Source organism: Sinocyclocheilus anshuiensis, unplaced genomic scaffold (genome assembly GCF_001515605.1).
Source record: "Sinocyclocheilus anshuiensis isolate Anshui unplaced genomic scaffold, SAMN03320099.WGS_v1.1 scaffold176, whole genome shotgun sequence".
Taxonomy (NCBI): Eukaryota; Metazoa; Chordata; class Actinopteri; order Cypriniformes; family Cyprinidae; genus Sinocyclocheilus; species Sinocyclocheilus anshuiensis.
In genome coordinates, this window is record NW_015555723.1 from 1,049,675 (window position 1) to 1,053,957 (window position 4,283).

General features: G+C 35.4%; 1 protein-coding gene across 4 annotated transcripts in view; it reads left to right on the forward strand.

The window, feature by feature from the left end:
* Positions 1–1,378: 1,378 nt before the first annotated feature.
* Positions 1,379–4,283, forward strand: part of LOC107672564 (tyrosine-protein kinase JAK2-like) — a 36,598-nt gene continuing 33,693 nt past the window's right edge. For 2 of the 4 annotated variants that reach the window (XM_016465807.1, XM_016465804.1), the window contains exon 1: positions 1,379–2,011. The gene's annotated coding sequence lies outside the window, so the exon portion shown is untranslated. Of the gene's footprint in view, positions 2,016–4,283 lie in introns of all 4 variants that reach the window. The other 2 variants (XM_016465806.1, XM_016465805.1) reach the window with 2 other exon arrangements.

Consider the following 4,283-nt stretch of genomic DNA (forward strand, 5'->3'; position numbering starts at 1 on the left):
TATATATTTATATAAACAAATCCTGTAAACTATGTAAACTTGTAAACTTTAAATTTAATTGCCTTATAAGAAGATCAAACCAGTGATATTTGCAAACAAATTATTATTTTTGACACACTAAAAACTGAACTGATCATCTTTTTGTTTCCATGTTTTGTTGACATCTTAAAATATATATCTGGTTGTTATTTGATGCAATGACATTCCAAATGCAGCTTAAGTATCCAAGTGTTTAAATATATAAACAATAATAATCAATCGTAAAATGTAAATCCTAAGGTTTTGACAGGGTTCTCTCAAAGTTATGAATGTTAATAGAATGTATGTTATAAAAAAATTATGGTCTCTCACAGAAACGTTATTTATACATTGTTTGTGGAACTGAAACGTTTTATTTTGGACATTCATGTTTTATTATGTTTTACTAGTTTTAGAATGTTCAGAGAATATTCAAAGGTAACATTCCCATGGTGTTTACAAGTGTTTCTTTTTCTTTCTTTTTTGACAGAATCGTTCAACATGGACAGATCCTCCACAGATTTTATACTTCATATAACCAATAAATAAATAAATAAATAAATAAAATGCACAAAGTGTTAAAAATGAAAGTTTGAACATTCCGATAACATTCAAAAATAATGTTTTCATAAATGTATTGGAATGTTAGCAAACTCTTAGAAAATAGGCTCTTGACAACTTGGTAAAAGAACCATTAACCATTATTATAGGCTAAATATTTGATTTTTCCTAAAAGGAAATAAGTTTATTTTTAGTTTTTATAAATTGTGCAAGTTCCCATTCTTTCTGAGCTCAAGAATCCAGGTCAGAATCTGCTGTTGATGTATTCATCACATTGTTTGGTGTTTGGGTAGATGGGCTGACATTTTGATGAATTGAAATAGGAAGAAAAAATCACAAAACTCTACAAGCACATTATTAGTTTGAATATGCAGTGGAGCGTGTGTATAGCAAACATACTTTGCTTTCACCTAAAACCAAACCGAGAGGTCAAACAGAGAGCATGGGTATCAAGGACAAGTTCACCATCCTTACTTTCATTTCCTTGTCACGCTGCCAAGAACATGCATTTCAAAATGACCAAATATAAAATGCACGATTAATCTAAAGGATCTGTGCTGGGAGGGTCTACAGTTAATAATTGATTGCAATCTGATGAAGGTGATACAGCAAAGGGTCAGTGAATCACTCTACCGTTACAAACGGGTTGTGTTTCAAAACCGTTTCAGGGCGCCATAGGCAGATTCGGTAGAATTATAAGCTAGTCAGCTAAACCTATGCCGTCCAAACATGCTGTCTATGTAGGCAGCACACTATGTATTGAGCCACATCCCGCTGAGACTCCGAGTAGCGTGTCAACTGCAGTAACCACAGGGCGCCACCTGCATATGAGACACGAGACAGCAGAGAAACATATAGACTGCGTGCTGGAACTCAAAACTCGTGTTCATTGCACTCCTTTCAAAAGGACAGACAAAGCAACGGTCCTTTAAAGACAGACACAGATGAGGTTTGGTAAAGCACGACCTGCTGGTAGTCTGAACTGTCAGGTCGGGTAAGTTAGCATGCTCGCTATCTGTCACTCCACTGGTGATCTTAAGGCATGGCGCGTCCTTAACATATCCATCATCAGGTGGCTTTCTTTAAGAACATATACCGTCGTCTTTGTGGTCGTATTGGAGTTGAGACAGCATGCATAAGTGCGAAGCTCTGTGGTCATGTTTTGTAAATAAGAGGAACAGCAGTAGCAGCACATGCTAACGCGCAGCTAGCCGTCTAAACTCGACTCCAAACATTTTAGCGAGCTGTGCTCAAACAAGTCAGCTGTTACGACACCTAACGGGATTGACACACGAGCGACAAAATATTTGGAGTAAAAACAGCAGCATGGATTAAATGACTGTTTCGCTCGGATATTTGAAGTTTCATGTGCGTTGGTTATCACTCGAGTTGACTAGCAGTGCCCGCAAGCTCAGCAACCCCGAACAAACAAGTAAGTATTTCTCTGTTTACGTTACAGTAGTTGTTTTTTTATTGTGCGGATGTGCTTCTTGCTTTAAAACACTCGGCCTTGTGATATTGGAGCCTGTAAAGCCGTATGTTGAGGTTGTAGATTAGATTCGATGCATGCTGTCATGTATAATTCATATTTTTTATGTAACTGTACAGCCAGTTTGGCACACTGGCAATGTCTACTCTGATTGTTGATAAATTAACCGAGTACATGAGCCCGTAACCTGAAGGAAATGTCAGCTGCGCTCATTTCACCTCTATGCATGCATAATTCAAATATGGGTGTTTATTCGGCTATGGGCAATTCTGGAAAATAAACAAATAGCCATATTCCCTAATCTGGAAAATAACCCTAACCCTAAACTAACCATTTCATTTGTAAAACCTTGGAGAAATAAGCATCACAAAAGAAAATTATTTTTTGTTTTATTTCTGAAAGTCATGAACATAGTTTATTTTGTCACATTATGGATTGAGTTTAATGCCATTCTTTGTTGGGAATAGCATTTTAAACATTTTGATTTGTAATACAATTACATAAAATACATTATATAAAATTATTATTTTTGACCAATTTCGTAGCTAGCGTTTTATTTATCTTACATATAGGCTATTAAATTATGTTTTTACATATTTGCATAATCTTAGCTTGGCTGAACGTAAAAAATAAGGGTGCTCCGAACAAGAATTTTGGAGCTGATCACCGATATGATCACCAATACCGATGTTTTTGAAGCCTTCTTTTTATCATGTAGAATTACTTATAGTGATGCAATATACTTATAGTGGGGTTTAATTTGAAGGGTGGAGGGGCTTTTAGGCATTTTTCAAAAATATAATAATAATATTATAATTATACACACAATAATAGGGCTGGGCAAAAAATCGAATGCGATTTTCATGCGAATCTCGTCAGTAAAGCTGCTTCTGGTGATTAGTAGTAAATCTCCAGCACGTGCGTTCAGATGGAGCAGCATTTACTACACAGAGCCGTAGTTCACTGACAAGCTACGCAAAATCACGTTCAAAATAGCAGGCGATTCATTGAACAGTTGTGCAGCTTACTTTATAAAGCACTAACAGTGCCCCTTCCTGCACCCAAAACCAGTCGTCTGTTGATGAGAGTCTTAAAGTGGAAGTGAAGCAGTTAAGTTAACATTATTTAGTAAAGTGATTTCCACTTTGATTAAAAAATATATAACAAACATGATTAATGTAACCATTTTAAAGAAAAAAGGTTGTTTTGTTATAGCTTTTAGAGCAAGGGCGCCGCCATCCACTTATTATGGACTTAACAGTGCTTTCAATGTAATGTAATGATAAATCGCATGCGATATTTAACGCGCATCTTATCTAGGCCGCAGGTGATGGAGATTTACCGCTGATTACAGAACCGGCTTTCTGACAAGATGCGCGTTAAATATCGCATGCGATTTATCGTGCAGCCCTACTTCTATTACTTCACTGGCCATCGGAGCGAACCAACCCCGTGACGTCACACGCGGTGGTACTGCAAGATGGCGTGGGGCGGAGCTATCAAAATAGGGGTGAGACCCTTTTGGGGTAGGGGCGTGTTTGTTTTGATGATTTGAAATGTCAACATTGGCTACCAGAAATCACTTACCCCACCTTTAACAGAGATTAATCAATTCTGTAACAAATGTATTTCTTATGATTAGTTTAATGTCAGTTAATGGATTAACTAATGGGCCTTACTGTAAAGTGTTACTGTGATATGTATCTTGATTTTTATGAATTTACATCACATCTAATATTTCATCTCCTTTACAAACAAAGTTGTCTCCTTGATAAACAACTATTTCTGATGAAACACAGCCATAATTTTTGGAAACCTGATTATTTTTAGACAATTATATTTCAATTGTTGTATAAGTTCACTTCTTGTTTCAAGCATGTTATATATAACTAATCGATAAATGTAACCAATCGATATCACCATAATTCCTAAGTTGATTAATCACAGAACTTTGACATTTATTTTTGTTTTGCAAGTTTTCTGAAATGTTGTTTAAATATGCAAGTATGCACTAACTTGCATGAATTATTTAATATATCATATCATATTAATAGCACATCATAAATAATGTTGACATGTGATATTTAAAGGTTTTTGCAGAGATTTTTGGATATCTCTTTATCACTCAATGAATCAGAAAATACTGTCGACTGCCAGAAGAAAAGAAAAATCACCAAATTTTTTAGGAATAAAAATGTTATATAAACCATATATA